Source organism: Halichoerus grypus, chromosome 5 (genome assembly GCF_964656455.1).
Source record: "Halichoerus grypus chromosome 5, mHalGry1.hap1.1, whole genome shotgun sequence".
Lineage (NCBI taxonomy): Eukaryota > Metazoa > Chordata > Mammalia > Carnivora > Phocidae > Halichoerus > Halichoerus grypus.
In genome coordinates, this window is record NC_135716.1 from 3679529 (window position 1) to 3698964 (window position 19436).

Consider the following 19436-nt stretch of genomic DNA (forward strand, 5'->3'; position numbering starts at 1 on the left):
AGTTCCTGGGAGAATGGCTTCACTCAGACATTGCTAACTTAATAAGAGGTTGACAGGTGTGAGGCATGACGATGTCTAAGGCCTTGTTCTAAGCCTGTGACCGATATTCCAGAGGTAATCTTTACAAGCCTGTATGTCCACACTGATGGGTGAGGAAGTGGGAAGGAAGTAGCCCTAGGTCACACAGCTGGAAGCTGGGGAGCCAGGACTCCAACCCCATCATTCTGGTCCCACAACCCATGGTCTTGACCCCTACTGAATACTGCTTCTTTCCCCAGCGAGACAGAGAATACAAGAGCTAAGTGGAACATTCTGAGCCAGAGGCTTCTGGACATGTAGGTAGAGGTGCTAAGCAGACGGTTGGCTTCATATCTGGAAGTTGAGGAGAGGGCTTGGCCTCTGATCAGGATCTGAGCACCATCAACATAAAAGCAGTATTGTCATCATGGGTGGGAGAAGGTAGTGAGATGGGCAGGTAGGTGATATCAGACTCATGTTTCACAGGAACTGAGAGACTAAAGGTCAGGGGTTGAATTGGCCTCTTACAAAATTCGTATGTGGACGTCCTAACCCCGGGACCTCAGACTGTGACCTTATTTGGAGATAGTTTTTATAGAGACAGTCCAGTGAAAGTGAGGTCCTGAGGGTGGGCCCCAATCCAATATGACTGGTGTCCTTATCGAAAGGGAAACTTGGAGACGGACATGCCCACAGGGAGGATGCATGTAAATGTGCAGACAACCATCTCCAAGCCAAGAAGAGGCCTCGGAAGGAACCATCCTTGCCGACACCCATCTCAGACTTCCAGCCCCCAGGATTATGAGATGAGAAATCTCTGTTGTCTCAACCACCTGGTTTTGGTACTTTATTCTGGCAGCACCAGCGGGCTAATGCAGGAAGGAAGGAAGAACGTCCAATAGGAGGGATTATCAACAGTGTCAAGTCCGTAGAGGACAGAACCCAGACCTGCCTACTGGGTCTGAGCCAGCTCCCAGTACCTGACATCACAGTGCCTCCCGAGCAGGCCTGCTTTGTCGCTGTTGTGACCTGAGGTGACATCCCCTGCTGAGTCATGTTCTGGCCCCTCCAGAGCAGGAGTGGGAGCATCAGGGACCCCTCGATCCCCCTTGATCCCATCATTGGCTGTCAGTCTCAAGCTCTCCTAAGCTTGAGTTTTTGCAAACCAGATGTGGGAATTAGATGAGTCCTTGTTAAATGTCATCTTACTGGTTTTGATTCCCCACATCGCCCAGTATGTTGCTTAAAATTTCAGCTCTGCTGTCTTTCAGGTAAGCTTTCCCCGGAGACATGTGGTGTCCCCAGAATTGAAAGGGATTTGCTTATTTTATGCTTATCTAAGTGACCGAAAAGAGAAAAAACCTGTAGGAGACAATACCGGAGGGGCAGCAGCAGCGGGCAGCGCCCCAGCCGTGCCCCTGGGGTCCTGGGGAAAGTCTGTCTTCTCTTGGTTCCCGGGTCCCGGGACCATCTGCAGCAGCCCTCAGTCCCTGCTTCTTGACTCCTTGTAGGCGCCTCCTCTTCCCTGCCCCTCAGTGTGGGCAGTGCTGGAGCTGGGTTCTTCACCAGTTGGCCCTTATGCTTCTGTGTCTTGACGATCCCCTCTCCGCTCCTGGTGCTAGTTCCTGCCTGTGGCTCTCAGTGGTTCTCCCGGCTGATTGCGTTGATCCAGCTAGTATCCACCCCAGGTAACTCTTGGGCTTCAGTGTCCTCTTCTATAAAACGAGGGGAGTAATAATAATAATAGACCATGCGAGGGCGTTGAGATGATCGAACGAGGTAATATAGCTGGAGAGTTTATTGGCAGTAGTGCCCGGTACACGCGAAGTCCTCCGTACACGTTCCCGTTACTACGACCACTGTTGCTACGACCACCACCACGGGCACGTGACCGCCGCCGACTCCGGCCCATGTGTCCCAGGGCGCCTCGCCACGCATGGCAGGCTGCAAGTGTTGAACTCTGGTCGGGCAGCTCTCCCGTTGCCGCTTCTCACCTGGCCTGAAATCCTTTGGAGTTTATCCAGTGTTACACATGAATTCTCACCTGTCTCCCTATGTGTGCGTGCAGTGTCCTAGAGTGTCCTCTCATGCCGGTTCCTCAGGGCTCACGCTGCTGCTCCGCGTACTCGGTGAAGTTAGCAAACACTTGGATGAGACGAGCAGGGCATTAATCAGTATTTGCCAGCCACCTTGAAGATGATGATTTATATACATGTTAACCATCACTGCAGCCGTTTATGGTGGACATTTGATCCCCACGTCCCAACTGAACACTTTGAAGCCCAGTTGCTGATCCGAGAGAGTAATATTCATACTCCTTCTTGAGTGCTGAGGAACCTGGAGCTACTGAGAACTTCCTGGTCCGTTCAGAACTAGCTTGTCATCTCGGGCCCTGCTGACTGTGCCCGTGGGACCCACTGCTTGCTGTGTGCAGGGGGACCAGAGAGTGGGGAGCGGCCAGGGGCTGAGCGCACCATTGCTCTCAGGAGTGTGAGCATGATCGGGCCTGCCCACCTGGAAGGTGCCTTCATGTATTGTGTTATTTGGCTCCACCAGACAAACTGGTTTAGCACAACAAAGTACAGACTGAAAATGTCCTGTTTCTGTTCTAGATGCAGTGAACCACTCCCAAATGGGTTAACTGCTTCCGGAAACCTAATCAATAGGACATGGCTGTAAATAGTGTCTGTAAATTAGCAATTTGCAATCCCAATAAAATATGAACAGATTGCAACAATAAATAGAAGAACTGAGCACAAAATGAGAGTAACTCTATTTGTGTTGTTCATTATATTATTCATCTTGGGCTCAGAACTCTGAATGTACCAGTTCCAAGAATCTTTTTACGCCTTCTGTTGCAAGGTGAATGTTAAGTATTGTTGGACAGGAGTCTCTAAACGAATTGCCTGAAGTTTTCTCTGAACTTCAGCAAGAGAGCTGGAAGGTAGGCACCCAAAAAGAAGGCTTTTTTTGGAGGGGCCTCCTGGGGTTGGGGTGAGGGTTGGAGTGGACACGAGGCCCTCAGTGAGACACTGTGACCGTGGGCTGTCAGACATGCTTCCTGAGGGGTTCTTACTGTCCTGAGCCTCGGTATGAACAGTTGATGACATAGTGGTGCATTAAATATCTCCAGGCAGTAAGAATGAGGTGATTAGTGGACAGTCCTCAAGCTTCTTCTTAGGTACTGAGTCCAGTAAGTACACTGGGTTTTTTTTTTTTCTCTGACAACAGAAAATTTGGCATAGAAACCACTTCAGTGTAATACGGCTGACTCTAGAAGCCGGGTATGGAAGTCCGGTGAAAGTGTGGTTAATTCCTATGATTGGTGAGTGGAAGTTAACTGTGAAAGTACTGAATCCCGAGTGAGGGAGTTAGTTTCATAATAGTGGTCTGGAGCTATAACTACTAAATGTTGGGGTAGACCTGACCTCTCGAGCGGTCTAGGTGCTTTCCTCCCTCCCTGCCCACACTCCCCTTGTGCTGTTGGTGGTGGTGTGGCCTGTTCCTATGCCCACTTGAGGATGAGCTCCCGAGGGCAGGCCTCGGCTGTCTCGTTCATTGCCATACCCCGAGCCAGCACCCGGCACACGGTTGGATCCCAGCAAACATTCCTGAGTAAGTGAATGAATGCATGACTGTCTTCCCTGTTGATTGAAAGTCCCACAGGAGAGGTTGCGTGTGCGTAGCCTCCTACAGCCCCAGAGCCTCCTGGCGTCTGGTACTAGGTGTGGGGGTCCGGGCCTGGAGGCGTGGGTGCTAACACCATATGCTTTCCCCGGGCAGTGGGGTGTCCCTTTGCCTCTGTTTCCTCTTCTGTAAATTCCTTCTCTGTGGCTTATTTTGAGAATCAAATGAAATAATACATAAAAGATGCTTTTAAAACCATGAAGTGTTATTGGTGATTGAGCTGTGTGTGTGTGTTCTATCTACCTTCCATCACTGTAATTATGCTCATTTAGGCCAGAGTGATGTTCGTGCTTAAGATGAAAATAACTCCGATAATGTTCGTAAGTTCGGATTTATTCTTTGATTCCCCATCTTCCTGCCATGAAGTTATCAAGCTATAAATAAATATTATGACTTTTATGACAAAGGAGTTGAAACAGCGCTTCTTCCCTGACACAGCCAACTTGGTGTCTCCTTGAATTATTGATTCTGCCCTGCTGTCTCATGCCTAGAATTAAGGTATCAGCTGAGAAACAGAGTTGTTTGTGAGATGTGAGCTTCTGTGTGTATGCTAAGAGCATCTGTGCTGCCCCCACTAAAGAAAATAATTCAGGTGTACATTGAATGAGAGGTGTGCGGCATTATGGTTGGCATAGGGGAGGGGCTCCCATGTTCTTGTCTCAGGAAGCTCTTAGGCTTCATAGGATTTTCTGCTTAAGTTCATACTAACGTGGGTATTTCGCTGTTGAATATTGCAGGATAGAGTAAAACATGGAACCGAGAGGCAGTAATACAGAAGGAAAAGAATAAATTGATACTTGAATAGAAACAGGAGGAAACTTGTCTTTATTGAGCACCTGTGTTATGTGATGGATAATCTCAGTACTTCATTGGATTAGTTACCATAATCATACTGCAAGATGAGTGTGCTTATCCCCGTGTTTTTCAAAACCAAGGCTCATAGCTAGTAAGTTGCCCAAGGTTATAGTTTATAAATGACAGGGCAGGTGGTTTCAGAGCATGGTGTGTGGGTAACTATAAGAAGCTTATTAGTTATTACTCATTATAAAGTACAAGAGGCACAGTGGTAGGTGAGCACCACACCATTAAGATGGAAGGAAGATTTTTATAGGAATTTAAAAGCTCAAATTAATTATAAAATGTCATAGTGTTGTTATTTAAAAATAGTTTAAAGTAGTTGTTGCTAGGAGCATGGTTTTTTTTTGTAAATTTTTTTTTTTAGATTTTATTTATTTATTTGACAGAGCGCGTGCGCACACAAGCAGGGGGAGCGGCAGGCAGAGGGAGAGGGAGGAGCAGGCTCCCCGCAGAGCAGGGAGCCCGATGCGGGGCTTGATCCCAGGACCCCGGGATCATGACCTGAGCCGAAGGCAGACGCTTAATGACTGAGCCACCCGGGGGCGCCCCACAGAGCATGCTTTCTTAATGGAGATCCATTGGCTTGAGTAGAAGTCAAGTTGAAAACTGTGTATATATGTACACTGTCATGTTCATCGCCTGCCCTGCCCACATGCATGCATGGTACCTGTGGACACCTGCTCCCAGAGGGTGAGTGCAGGATTTAGTTCTTCCCTGAACCCTACTTGGAACGTGCCGTGGTATGAGGGGGTAGACAGCTGCTTGCTGTGGCGACCGTCACACATGCCTTGTGGCCACACAGCTACTCCTGTGTTTTGTGCCACCTTCCACATGAATTCTGTAGATATACAGTATTTCCTGATACTTTCTCAAAAAAGGTGGTTTTGAAAATTTAACTAGTATATTGAACATCTACTTGTTAGTTGGATTGAGTCAGCTCTATTATATGCCAGGTATTGTATGAACTTTTATATACACGGTCTCATTTTAGGTAGTAAGTAGTGAACTTAGGTGATATTTTCAGTAAAGGAGAGACGGTGAAGATAGCATTCCAGCCAAGATGGCCCGGTGAGGTCTTGCTTTGTCTTGTCCTTGCCAGCAAAGGGGCTTAGACAATAACAGGAAAAATTTAAAAGGAGAAAACCAGAAATACCTGTGAGTTAAAAAATTAGATAAGCAAATCCCATGAAATAGAAAAAAAAAATGAAGCAGTTAGCTGGGTTCTAGGTTCGTTGGTGGCTACAATTTTAGCACAGTGCAAAAAACCTAAATAAAACAGTAGCAAATCAGACTCTGATGGGTATAAAAGGAATAATATGTCACGACCAAGTAGATTTTATCTCAGAAATGCAAGGATGGTTCTAAGCCAGGAAATCTGTGTGACCTATATCATACTAGCAAATCAACTGAAAGAAAAATACAAAAATTTAATAGTTACAAAAAAGATAAAACTCAACATATATTCATACTGACTCTTAATAAACCAAGACTGCGAGGGAGTATTAGCTTAATTAAGGGTGTTTGTAAAAAATCTATAAGAAACACACTTAGAAGTGAAACTTCAGACACATGATCTTTTTAAGATATGATAAGAAAAGATTAAACACATAAGAGGTGTGTGAATTATAATGGGAGAAACAAAACTGCAGATGGGGGGATTGTCTATGTGGAAAATTCAAGAGACTATGGACAGACCATTAGAATTGGAGAGTTCAAGTTTTCTTGATTAAAAAAAATAGCATATCTCTGTACCAATAAAAGCCAATCAGAAGATACAACTTGGAATATTCACGTTCACACTAGTGACCAGTACTTTGCTATTGTTAAAAAAAAATCCAACCGTGTATGTAAGACCTTTATGAAGGCTGTCACAAAACATACAAGTAGACCTGATAAAATAGCAAATGATACACTGTGTGGAGGGGAAGACTTGATATTTTGAAGATGTTGACTTACAGCCAGATCTGTGGATTACCTATAATTCCTAGCAAAATTCCAACAGGAGTTTTAAAATCAACTTGACATGCTAATTTTAGAATTCATATAGAAGAACGAGCCAAGAGTAGCCAAGAAGAAAGTGACCAAGTTGTGGAGTCTTGCCCCATGAGATAGTAAGGCTTGTGAAGCAAGAGTAATTAGAACCATCTGATGAATGTACAGGGAGAGATAGACAAATGGAAGAAAATAGAAAGCCCCAAATCAAATCCGTAGGTATAGGGAAATTGGACATGCCTTATTTCATTAATTCTACAAAATACCTCTATTTTATCGCTAAAATACAATTTCATCTTATTTATGATGTTTTATAATTGTTGTCAGCCAGATGGCAGACCTAACATGGTTTTGTAAGAACCTTCTGAGGAGAATTTTAGAACTGATGGAATGTGGAATGGCAGGGAGATGTTCTAAATCAGTGGGAGCAAGGAAGAACCTTTTCATAAACGGTGCTGGCACGTTTGGTTATACATATGGGAGGAACCCAGGAATACCATAAGCAAGATCAGTATCGGATAGGATAAATATTCCAGGATGAAAAAGCAACATGTTTGCAGTTTTAGAAGATCGTATAGGGGGTGACCCAGGGGAGGGGCAGGGTTTCTTCAGCTTGGCATACAGAGCATAAACCGGAAAGGAGGAGGCTGTCCAGCTTGATTACATCACACTCTTACAAAATCCTGCAAAGGAGAATGTGAGCAAAATTTAAAGCTAAGTCACATGTATATTATGACATTTTATGCGTTGTTAGGTCTATATGATAAATCCCAAGTGAAGAAAAAGTTAAGGAGATAGAGGGAGAGAGAATCCACAGAAAGGGAGATGTGATCAGCACCCTTAACTAACAAAGGACTAGATTGTACGAGGGATTATCACTGATGCTTGAATCTGGAAGCAGCAGTTGGGGAAGTGGGTGGTGGAGCCAAGCAGACCTGTAGGAAGAGGAAGCCTGAGCCGGCTCAGCCATGCAGATGCTCCTGTTTGGTCCTTCTTGCCTGACAGGTGCCTGTGCCCCGCCCCGTGATTAAATAGCAGTAGTAATGCTCTTGTAAAAAACAATAGAGGAAATGCACACTGACATGAAGTAGCAACTCCCTGTCTCCCCTGCTTTATTGTTGTCAGCAGGCCTTCGCACCCTCCTGACACGACATTCATCATACACTTTGTTTTTGTCTATTGCCTGCTCTCCGAAAGGGTGGTAGTTTTGTCTGCTTGCTTGCTAGCGTCTTCAGTGTGTTTAGCACAGTGACTGGCACATAAATATTTGTTGAGTAAGTGGATAGATGGATGGAGGGGACAGGGACAGGTCCACATTTATAAAGCCTGGACTTAGTAGGATGGGGAAACCGGAATAGCAAAGTCTGTAATACCAGAAATGGCGAGGATGTAGTAGGATGGCAGCTCTCGCATGCTTTGGCCAAAGTGTAAATCTGTGCATCCATTTGGCACTTTCAGTGAAGTTGAGGCTGCGTGTATTTTTTGACCTCTTCCCAGTGTTGGAGAAGTGACCACTGAAAAGAGCTCGAATGTCTGTGAATAAGGACTCTTAAATAAAATGTGGTAAATCTGTGCACTGCAGTACCCCATGGTAGTTAAAATGACAGAAGTAAATAAAAATCTATCAGTGTGGTTAAATCTTGGAACAATTGTTTATTGAGGGAAAACAGTAAGTTTCAGAATAAAGTAATTTGTATGATTACATTTCCATCGTGTTTAAAAACGTGTAATATTTACATACATGTAATAAGCATATAAAAATATATGTGAATAACACATCAATTTCAGGATGATTGTTACCTCTGAGGAAGAAGACAGGGGCACTTAGGGGCTCTATGTGTGTAAGTAAATGGGAAAAAACGGTAAGCTTTGTTACAGACCTGTGGGTCCATGAATGATGATTATGTGTTTTAGACCACACTCATCGGCTCATGGATTCTTAGTGTTCTGTCCTATTGCCTGCCTTCCAAAGAAATCTGACACAAAAGATACAGTTGACTCAGTACAGCACATAAGGAAACTCCCTGGTGTCTTGTCCTGCCTTCCCACTCCAGAACTAACTGGTCCCTGTCGTGAACATGGTGTTTGTCATTCTGAAGCTTGTCAGGTTGGGTACTTGGTTAGTTTGTTCTGGAGGCATAGGGTGGATGGGAGGGGCGTGTCTAGAAGCGCGCGCACGCGTGTGCGTGTGCGTGTGTGTGTGTGTGATGAAGCACGTACACGGGCACGCTGTACATGACTGGGATCTACTCACCAGCAGCCAGTGCTCAGTGGCACACACGTTCCTGTCAGATTCATCCATGGCGTCAAGGTGAGCTCTGTAAATCCTGTACTTGTGTCTAAATTCCTGTAGTGAGTGAGCTTGGTTTTGGGGTTTTAGAAAACTTCTTCCTTCATGGTTTACCTTTCTGCATCACAAAAAGGAAAATGACCCAAGCTCATTGTATTTTCCACCCCCTAGAGGGGTGAGTTGAAGGGATTTTAAGATACTTCCAGAGATGGGCAAAACCTATGCAAACACTGTACTTTTCACATCCATTGGCAGAGAGCCCCCCAAATCCAGGACATTTTCTCTAAGGGGCAGGTGGTAGGGAAGAGAAGGCTGGTGCCTGCGGTGGTCAGGATCCCAGCAGGGTGCAGCAGGAAGGCTCAGGTGTGTAGGCACGGCACTGAGCAACGAGCAGCTACGGGAAGCTGCCAGTCCCTCTGTGCCTGAGGGGCTGGGGGCTCTGCATGGTGTTAGCAGAGCTTCTGCGTGCTAGAGCCATGGAAGCGTGGACAGGGCCATGAGCATGGGGTGGGGGGTCCAGCCCCTCTATGCTGTGGCCGAGAGGGAGTAGGGGACAGATAACTAGACATAGTATTGCTTCATCTCGTGTCTTGGACTGACGGACTGACGGAGGAATTGTGACAGGTGAGACCACAGCCGGAGGCCCCACATCTGGGCCTGGGCAGCGGTTCTGCTCTGTATTTGTGTCCTCGGGCCCTGGACAGAGCTACAGCCACTCATTCACTCACTGCCTGGACACCTGCTCTTGTACTCGGCATGTGCTCCTTGGACACATAGCTTGGGTGGTGCGGACCCTGCCTCTCAGAGGTTCTACTCCGTGGGAACAGGGAGGCGCGGGAGGAAAGCTCAGAAGCTGAGTGCTGCCAGGCACCTGTCTGTGCTCTCTCCCATTTACCCCTCCAGCAGCCCTCTGATCTAGGCATTTCATCATCCCTCTTCATAAATGAGGAGAGGAAGGTTTGGAGAGGCTGACATATTCATGCCAGTAAACTAGTAATGTGGCTGAGCTGGAATTCAAGCCTGCAGCTCTGTGGCTGTGAGCGCCCTGCCCCTGCAGAAAATAACCTACACCTCAGGAGGAATGTGGCTGAAGACGTGCCTGCAGGTAGGAGCCGCAGAAGTGGGGCGCACCGCGCTGAGGCAGGAGCAGGGTGGGACACGCCGTCTCTTGGAGCTGCTGCTCACCCTCGCCTGCTGTCCGCCCCGTGTGGTCATTGCAGGAGGAGCCTTCCCAGTGAGCGCGCACGCGGAGCCACCGGGGGGTTGCCCTGCTGTGCGCGGTGCCTGGGCCGTGACTTGAGCCAGTCGAAGCAGCACCCCCAAAAGGCTGCCCTTTCTGTGTTGGGGGCTTGTTTTTGGAATGTTACAGTGAAAGAGGAAGGTCATAAAATGTCCCATAGTCTATTGTGTGCTTCCAACATTCATTCCTTGGCACTTGGAAAAAAGAAAATTAAAAATCATTCTATGGGTGTGTGAATGTGTGCACGAGATGCAGTGTTTCTGAGGACACGTCTTCAAATGCAAGCGTGTGAATCTATTTTTAGGCATCCTTTCTCCCAACAGTGCTGTTTAAAGATTCAGCTCAGGCTGCTAATAGGTATATTTATAACCATTCTGTCGAGGGCCCCAGCATGAATGCTGCTGCCGATGATGCTATTCTTGGAGGTGGTTGCCATGGTTACCATTAACCCTTTGCCTTGGAAGAGTCTATCTGTCGGATGCTTTGTTCCCCCAGGGCGCCCAGGAGCATTTGAATGCATACATGTACTCCGAAATGGAAACAAAAGTTGAGTGCATTTAATGCTTAAACAGTGAATAAATTTGGTAAATGAATGGGCAGCACAAGTAATATAAGTAGAGGTTCCTCCTTTGCCCTTAAAAATAGAACAATAAAGTTAGCTTTGTAGCCACTGCTGAGCACTGCTGAGCTAAAACCATCCTTTAAATTTGAATATAGACTCACATGTGAGGAGAGAGGACTCAGTCTCTTAAGATACATTGTTCCTGCTTTCCTAGCTAGGATTTCTCCAACTCTGCAATTTACTGGTTTAAAAGAAAATCCAGGTATCTCTTTATTCTTTCCTTAAGTGGAGCACTACTGCACAGAGCTCTAGAACTGGTGTCCCTTAGGGCGTCAAGTCAGTTCTGATTTACCTGTGCGGACTTACCAGTCAGTGGGTTCAAGATAAATAGAAGAGAGACATGGTGTAATACGGAGACATATTCCCCTTATTTTTAAAGAACCATATCATGAGGCGTGCTATGTAAGAAAGGGGGTTGGTTCTCCTGCCCATAAGTAGCTTATGGTTAGAAGAGGAATCAAACCATTATTCTAGCATGAAGAACAAAATCAACATGGCAAAAAGCACAGATATTCTCTGGAAACAGAAACGCTGCATTTGGGCTGATGGTCAGGATTAATTTTGGTTAGCACAGGTGGAGAAAGATTGCTGGCCGAGGGGAGCCTGGCCGTGGGTGGCCTGTCCGGCAGTGACTGTCGCGTGAGAAACTTTGGTGGGCTCTAGTGGGCTCTGAGACTGGAAAGGTGCCACGGGGCCTCCCTAAGGAAGGATTACTGTTGTTGGAGGAGCTAGCCAAGGATTTGAGAGGCGTGGGCTTGGCCTGACTTCTGTTTTATGAAGATGGCTCTGTGGATAGTGGGGCAAGGTATCGGAGCAGCAGGATAGGAGAACAGGAAGTATTCCTGGGTGGAATTCTGAAATGCACAGATTTTTTTCTTAATTGGTATATAAGAGCATTGCTTGTTGAATTGAATTATCTTTCATTCATTGATATTTATGCAAGAGGCTTTTTTATGCTCTTGTTAAATGCCAGATAAAATGCCAGGCATACTGGGGAAAGCAAGGCATTAAGTGTATGGACCCTGCCGCACCCCCGGGAAATAGAGATGATTCTGGCTATTTAGAACATAGGACTTAGTTGGAAGGCTCTGGAGTGAATAGGCTATCTGAACGAGGTAAATGTAAAATGCATTGTATGACCATGAGTGGTTTGAGGATACAGGGCAAGGGGTCATTGCTGGGAGCCAGGATGTGTGAATTCCAGGCCCAGCTCCTTGGCTCCCATTTCCTTGTGTGTTAAAATGAAGAGGGAGGAGGGAACACTGCTGGGTTCATGGAGTGATCCTTCTGAGAGTATGGTTCTGCTTCCCGAAATTCTCCCTCTGCCCAGCTCAGCCCTGGTTCCTGCCCTCACAGGGTGTGGTCTGATTATACTTTCAGTCCCCCTCTGTCCCTTTCTTCTCTCCCTCTGTCCCTCTCCCCTTTCTTCCTCTCTCTCTCTCACACACTCTCTCCTTCTCCATCCCCTCTCCTCCTTCCTCTTCCTCCCCCCCTTCCCTCTTTCCCACCCCCACCCCTACATCAGCCTGGAAGCCCCTTAAGGGCAGGAACTAATCTTAATTATTTATGTATTCCCTGCCCCCACAATGAACAGAGCTTGACTGAAAATAGGTACCAGTGAGTGTTGAATGAACAAATGAAAATAAAACTAAGAAATGATTAATGGCTTTTTGGTAGAGTGGGTTTTCAAAAAATTATTAGGAATTATTTGAGATAGAAAGGTATAAAGAATAATATAATGATGAGTCATGTATCTACTGCCCAGTCTAAGGCCTGGGTTCCTTTGGTGCCCTTGTGTATGAAGACCCCATCAGAACCTACCCCTCCATAGGGGGAAACCACAGTCCCCAGTTGGATGTTTACCACTCCTATGTGTTTCTCTATACTTCTACTAAAAAAGTACCAATCAGGGGCGCCTGGGTGGCTCAGTCGTTAGGCTCAGTCGTTAGGCGCCTGCCTTTTGGCTCAGGTCATGATCCCAGGGTCCTGGGATTGAGCCCCACATTGGGCTCCCTGCTCAGCAGGAAGCCTGCTTCTCCCTCTCCCACTCCCCTGCTTGTGTTCCCTCTCTCGCTGTGTCTCTCTCTGTCAAATAAATAAATAAAATCTTAAAAAAAAAAAAAAAAGACGAATCACTCAATAGTAACTAGTACTGATTTGCCTATTTTAACTTTTGTATAAATTGCACGTGTGTATTGGAGTGGATTGTAGAGACTAGCTTCTAGGATAGCGTCAGACGCTTATTTGGAGAGACAGCTCGAGTCTTGGAACTTATGGCAAATTGGAAGAGATGGGTCAGGGAAGGGACCATAAGCCAGGGTGGACATCCAGAACCAGGGGAGAGGTCACACACGTCCCTGTGATTCAAATGATGAGGGCTCCCCACCTTGCATACAGGCCCTGTGGTTTACAAGGCACTTTGACAATCATGTTTTCCTGTTATCTGTATTTGTGAAATCAGCATGGCAGACACTGTCCTAATTCTATAAATGAGGAAACAAAGTTGGGAATATAATAATGCAGGGATTTCATCAATGACACTTGAGAACATTCCAGAAAACCAGGAATTCCCAAGAAACCGAGGAAATTCTAGGTTTTCCGTGGGCACCAACTTTGAAACCTAATGCTGTGAGTTCCACTTATTAATGTTTATTTGTAAAAAAAAAAAATTAGGTAGGTCAGACTTTGCAATCTTTTTTTAACCACAAAAAAAGAATGAGCATATGGTCCAGTAAGTCTTTTCTAACCATTGAATATGCCAGTGGGTTGCTGCAGATCAGATACCAAGTATGAATTACAAACCTCTGGAGAATCTTCTAGAAAATAGAAAAATATAACGTTTTCTCAAAAATGTTTTATTTAAGAAAAAAAAAGATGTGGCATGAGATGGATTTCCATTTTCTCTTTTGAAACGTTGCCAAAATTGTTTGGTATCGGTTGCTCAGGAAAAAAGTAACCAAATTGGCAAGCAAATGAAACCAGGAGGAAATTTCAAGAACATTCTAGCACCTTCTTATGGTATATAGACATTAGAAGATGCCATTTAAAAAATGTCATGGAGTTGTTAAGGAGACTATCAATCCATAGTCGAAATTTTGAGCTTTTTTTTTTTTTTTTTTATCAGTTTGATTACCCATTCAAGGAGGATTTAAAACCAAGGTCATGTGTGCCTCCCTTTTAGGGTGGTTTTGGGACTAACCAGTTCATCTGGTGTGGAAGTGGTGAATCAGTGGGAGGAGGCTGGCACAGTCGGCCGGGGGCTTGAAGACGCCTCTGCTTTGCTGATGGCATGTCTTACAGCAAGCTCCCTCATGGTTGATGGGGCTTCTCTGGCATTTTAGGCTTCTGGTGGAATCAATGTTTAAATTAGTCGAGAACAGTCTAACCAGGAAACCACTCCCTGGGGCAAGCAGGGACCCTCGGGTTGAGGCAGGTACAAACTTGGGAAGATGTCCTTGAAGGTGGAGGAACCCTCCATGTTTCACTCATTCTTTTATTCATGGATTCATGTCTCCGTGTCATCACCCATAAAGCAGAGGTAATGACAGAGTCCTGATGAGGACTGAGGGGGAAGCTGGAGGGAAAGTGCACAGCACAGTGTCTGCCCCTAGTTTAGGGCTCCTGCAATGTGCTCATTCCGAGTCTAGCCTGTGCCGGGTACTGGGGATGCTGAGCAGAGCACAAGGCAGGGTAGTCTGTTCAGGGAGCTCGTGTCTAGTTAAGTCATGGCCAGGCAGATGATGACTGATGTCCACAGCATAGTGAAAATATCATGCAGGCGTTATTGTGGAGAAGCCCTTGGTTTAAATCCTGGTCACTGAGTGACGTAGGCCACATGTCACAGGGCTCTGGGCCCCAGGTGCCCATCTGGAAAATGAAGAGGGTGCCCACCCGGCAGGGTTGGTGGGGAGACTTCAGTGAGATCCTGCATGCATGCACTATGCCCCACCAGGCACTGTCCCATCATATCTGCTCAGGAAATGGTGGCTATTTTTATGAACTTTCTATTGAATTAGGCATAAATTGTAGTACAGCTTCATGAAATACTGACGACCCTTGTGTGCCTGTGGAATTTAGAATTCTCTCATGTCATCACTTCTCAGATCGGGACTAGAACACTAGTGGTGCCCTGGAGTCGCCGTGGTGTCCCTGCTCCCTCGCTGCCCCTCCTTCGTCCCCAGAGTCCGATACCACTGAGGAGAGTGCCTGTTTTCGAGCTTGACGTGAACGACTTTGTGCTGCCTGTGTACTTTTTTGTGTCTGGCTCGTCCCGGACTTCATGTTGGTGCTGACGTGTTCATCCATGTGGTCGCGTGTGGGAGAGGTCTGTCTGTGTTCCGCTGGGGTACGGTATTCTCTTGTGTGAATATACCCCAACTTACTCTCCTGTAGATGGATCTTTGGGTTATTTTCTGTTTGGGGCTACTCTGTAAGAATGCTGAATGGGTCTTTTCTTTTCTTTCTTTCTTTTTTTTCTTTTAAGAGCAGGGAGGGGCAGAGGGAGAGGGAGAGAAAGAGAATCTTAAGCAGGCTCCATGCCCAGGGCGGAGCCTGATGCGGGGCTTGATCTCACAACCCCGAGACCATGACCTGAGGCAAAATCAAGAGTTGGACACTTAATGTACTGAGCCACGCAGGCGCCCTTATATGTGTGTTTTTGGTGCACATACGTACATGGTTCCCTCACACAGAAACCTAAGAGTGGAAATGCTGGATCATAAGCTCTGTAGCTATTTTTATGAGAGAGTTCTTAGGAGCACAGTGTAGTAAAGGTGAACTGGGTGCAAAGAACAGAGAGGAGCTGGCCCTGGCTGAAAGAGAAAGTGTCAAGAATCTGAACGGGCCCTACGGTGGGGGGGGGCAGCGTCCCCGCAGAGGGAACAGGCATCACAGGCCGCCGCCGAGCCTTGACTCGCCATCCCCGCCTTGGACTCCTGAGTTAAGGGTGCCTTAGCCGCGCCCTTCTTGGCTTCCGAAACCTTTCATCTGGCTGCCCTTTCTAGGGTGGGCGTGTTGTGGACCTCTGCGCCTGACTCAGGAGTCCCCATGGGGCTCGGCTGCATGGCGACGTGCCGCCCGCGAGCGAACGCTGTCGGGCGTGTGGCGCGGAGCGGGTACGGCTGGTGAGCCGGCCGCTCCGGCCAGACCGCTGTGGTGTGTGTGCTTCGCCTCTTCACGCAGCGCACTGGCTCGGGGCCCCAGGCTGCGGACGAGGCCACCAGGCGGCTCTTGGATCAGGGTTGACTCTCCCACCGTGTAGCCAGTGAGCCCCCTTTTCTTCCTCCGGATTTGTCTGGTGGTGTTCCATCACCACTGGTGTCTTTCTCATTAAGGCCCAGGGCACTAGACACGTTCCCGTCACTCTGTGTTTCTGCTTGCTGAGACTGAGCAGACAGGGCCGAATGTGCTACGTTCTGAGCTGCTGTTCCCAGACAGGGCGCTGTCAGCTGGGAGGGAGAGGCCGGCCCTCTCGCCCCGTGGGATGGACCAGCCTGAACTGGCAATCACTGTTAATTCCACCGAGCGCGGCGAGGAGCCTGCAGCTGCCCGGGGAGGACATCATGCGGACAGCGGGGCGGGCCAAGCCGCTGATTTGGAGAGGGGGCCCGAGGGCTTCCCTTTGGCCTCTCCCAGCCCTTCTTACCAACACTCAGAGCAGAGAGAGCGCGTGTGCCCGGCGCAGGAGCCGGCGTCTGCTGCCGCCTGGGACACTCGCCCAGGACTTGCTGTTGTCATTATTGCCTTAATCATGGGACAGTTGCCATGTATGTTCTGTGTATTTCATGGAGTTTTGGTGATACCACATGATGTGCTTAGGAGTAGTGATTTCAGATTCACACATACCTGGATTTGAATGTCAACTTAGTTACTGTCTTAGACAAAATACATAATATCGCCAAGCCTCAGTTTTTCATACAGAGAGTAGAGATGCTGATACTTATATTATCGGATCATAACTGAAATACCGAAGTGTGAAGCAGGTTTCTCCGCGTATTCTGAAGAGCCTCCGAGTCATCTGAGGGTGGTGGTAATTCAGCAGGTTTGGGCTGGGGCCCGCGTCGGAGAACCTGCTTTTCTAATGGGCTCCCCCGGAGATCTCTGCTGCGGCTGGTCCGCGGACAGTGCATTTTGGAGCTTGAGGTGAAGAGCATGGCAGCCAGGTTTGTGTCGGCACCCTGGAAACGATCTGCCGCACCTCGGGTCCAGTGTAGACTTCTGCGCTCTGCACTGCTGCACCCTCCCTCAGTATAGACCCTGTGCCCTGCACTGCTTTGCTCTGCGAAGTTGTACCCCAGGTCCTCGCGTGGACCCTGCCCGCTGCAACTTGGGGCTGAGTGTGAACCCTGCACTCCGTAGCCTGGGGCCCACAGCGCACTGTGTGCTCCGTACTGCTGCGCCCTTGATCCAAGCGTGGACCCTGCGCTCCAGACCTGCTGCACTCGGGGTCCAGGTGTGCACCCTGTGTCCGCACGCCCGTACCCTATGTCAAGGTGTAGACCCTGGGCTCTGTACTGCTGCACCCCCTGGTTCCTAGTATGGCACCCTGCGCTCGGTGCTGCGGTACCCTGAGGTCTGCGTGTGAACCCTTCGCTCTGCACCCTGGGTCTGAGTGCGACCCTGTGCTGCACCTTGCTGAGCACAGGGTCTGAGTGTGGACCCCACGCTTACACTGTCACACCTGGGTCTGAATGTGGACCCCCGTGTGTCAGAATGGAGACCCCAGGTATGACTGTGGACCCTGCCCTCGGCACTGCAGCAGTCCAGATCCCAGCACTGACCCCGCGCTCCGCCCCTTGGGTCCCCGTGTGGGGTGCACACTCCACGCTCCGCACCTACGGTGTCCCAGGTCCGAGTGCAGACCCCGCGCTTGCATGGTCACACCCTGGGTGTGAATGTGGGCCCCATGTCTGCACTGTCTCACCCTGTGTCAGAGTGTAGACCCCGTGCTCTACACCCCCCGGTCCCAGTGTGAACCCCGCAGTCCTAGGTCCGAGTGTGGACCCTGTGCTTCACACCACTGTGTCCTGAGTCTGAGTGTGGTCCTGGCACTCCATACAGCTGCTCCCCAGGTCTGAGTGTGGACTCTGCGCTGCGTATCCTGGGTCCGAGTGTGGACCACACGCTTCGCCCTGTTGCACCCCTGGTGTGAGTGTTGATCCTGGCGTCTGCACTGCTGAAACTTGGATTTGGGTATATATTCTGAGCTCCACCTCTCTGACTGTGTATGTGTGCTTCTTGCAGCTTATAATGCTCCCCTTTCCATCTCCGCCTCTCTGGGACCTACCCACCCTTCTAGACCCCATTCAAATACTGTTTCTCCCGCAGCCTTGGCTGCTGCCCCCCCCCTCTCTCCCCTGGAGCTCCTTTCTTCCTTTCTGGCTACTGCTGTTAATAGCCCTGGCCCTAGGTTTTAAGTTCCTGGAGGACCGATTAGAGTTTGTGATTCATTTCAGTTCTTCCCAAGGTGTCTCACAGTTCCTTGCCCATAAATAATGAGCATTAAGTGTATGTGTGTGCTCAGTAGGGAGCCGAGATGACAGCATTCTGAGGACGGCCTGGGAGCTGAGCTGGAGCTAGAGTGGGTGCCGAAGCCCGGAGCCCCTCCTGCCCGCCTGCTTACAGCCCCTCTCCTCCTGCAGGCCCCTGCTGGTCACCTGGTTTGTGCAGCTTTGCTTTGTCTGGTGGAAACCTGATTTATCCAGAGCAGGTCCTTACCTTTTCTCCTCCTTTCTCTCCTGCCCCGTCCATGTGCATGCCACCCCCCCTTTTGTGTCATGGCTTGTTGAATGTACCTACCTTCTTCTCCAAATTACCAGAAACATCTCAGATAGGAAAGGGGAGAGGGAGATCCATTTCCTTTTCTTCTCCCCATTCCCCCACTGGAGTAATTTATAATTTTCCTGATTACAGCTTAGTAATTTGTCACTTTTGTTGTCAGTATATTCTGTCACTTTGCTCCTTAAAACCCTTGCTTGTTGAATGGAAGCCAGACCTCTCCCCTGCCCTATCAGAAACCCTACCCCTACCCGCCTGTTGACCCTTCCTGTCTCCTCCTCCACTCTGTGTGCAGCAACTATTTAGAATTCTCTCTTTAAAAATTTTATTGTGATATGAACATACGTCATTTTACCCATTTTTACATGTGCACTTCAGGGGGTATTAATTACAGTCGCAGTGTTGTGTTACTATCCCCGTTATTTCCAAAAGTTTCCACCACCCCATTTAGGAGTAACCCTTATTGCCCTCATGTTCCCAGCCCCTGGGACTTTGTCTCTATGAATTTGCCTATTCTAGATATTTCATATAGAATTACACAATATTTGTCCTTTTGTTTTTGATTTATTTCACTTAGCGTTGATGTCTCTAAAGTTTATCTGTGTTGCAGCGTGTATCAGAACTTTACTCCTTTTACTGGTGGAATAATATGCCAGGGTCTATACACAGCACATTTCATTTATCCATTTTTCTGTGGATGGACACTCGGGGTGTTTCCACCTGCCAGCTATCGTGAATAATGCTGCGGTCAACATTAGCATACAAGTATTGGAGTTCCTCTTTTCAGTTTTTTTTTTTTTTTTTTTTTTTTTTTGGGAGGGGAGAGAACACACCTGGGAGCGGAATTGCTGTGACTTGTGGTAATCCTATGGTTAGCTATGTGAGGAACCAGCAGACTGTTCTCCACATGGGTTACACCATTTTACACTCGCACCAGCCATGTGCCGGGGTTC

General features: G+C 47.9%; 1 protein-coding gene across 10 annotated transcripts in view; it reads left to right on the forward strand.

Moving 5' to 3' along the window:
- The window catches only part of TRAPPC9 (trafficking protein particle complex subunit 9), a 582880-nt gene that overhangs the window by 270098 nt on the left and 293346 nt on the right, over window positions 1-19436 (forward strand). The window lies entirely within an intron of this gene.